At 39.4% G+C, this 820-nt stretch overlaps 1 non-coding gene across 1 annotated transcript; it reads left to right on the forward strand.

The window, feature by feature from the left end:
• The first annotated feature begins 365 nt into the window (after nt 1-365).
• Nucleotides 366-469, forward strand: LOC126096981 (U6 spliceosomal RNA). Its single transcript, XR_007522081.1, has one exon. It is a non-coding gene; the product is annotated as a U6 spliceosomal RNA (small nuclear RNA).
• Nucleotides 470-820: the final 351 nt, after the last annotated feature.

The raw sequence follows: 820 nt of genomic DNA on the forward strand, positions 1-820 counted from the left end.
GAGAGATGGCGGAGTTTTGAAATTTGTAAGACTGGGTGTCATGAACTACTATATACATTATGACCTTTGAACACTATTGAGGCAAATACATTGTTTGTTCTCTATCAAAATCTTTCATTTGATAACTATGCCTATCAGTAGTTAGTGCCTTCCGTAGTTTGAATCTTTCATTTAGCTGGCAGTAGTGGCGCTCGCTGTATTGCAGTAGTTCGAGTAACGAATATTTTTGTGAGGTAAGTGATTTGTTAAAGGTATAGGTTAATGTTAGTCAGGGCCATTCTTTTGTAGGGATTATTGAAAGTCAGATTGCGTTGCGCTAAAAAATATTGTGTGTCAGTTTAAGCACAGTCTTGTATAATTTTTCAAAGGAGACGTTTCATTATATACTAAAATTGGAACGATACATAGAAGATTAGCATAGCCCCTGCGCAAGGATGACACGCAAAATCGTGAAGCGTTCCACATTTCGTCGGCATGGTAGCACAGCGTGTTCGGTCAGAGGGTTAGCAGCCCTCTGTAATAAGAAAAACAGAGTTAACTGATCAAAGCCGAACTTAAACGGATGTCTTACGACGTCCGCCCCGAGCACATACAACGAACGAAAACGAACAAAACGAGAATAAAAAAAAAGCGTGTTCGGTGAAAGGGTTAGCTACGCTTTGTAATAAAAAAAAACTAAGCTAACGGGTCATCGAACCAACTGAACGGGTGTAACAAAAAGTGGTTAGCGTTGAAACCCCGTAATCGCTGGATAGAGTTCCGTTCGTCAGTTTATTTTTTTCAACACAGTCAGTTCCTTTACTGTTTATATTGCAACTGA

This window comes from Schistocerca cancellata, chromosome 1 (assembly GCF_023864275.1).
Source record: "Schistocerca cancellata isolate TAMUIC-IGC-003103 chromosome 1, iqSchCanc2.1, whole genome shotgun sequence".
Taxonomy (NCBI): domain Eukaryota; kingdom Metazoa; phylum Arthropoda; class Insecta; order Orthoptera; family Acrididae; genus Schistocerca; species Schistocerca cancellata.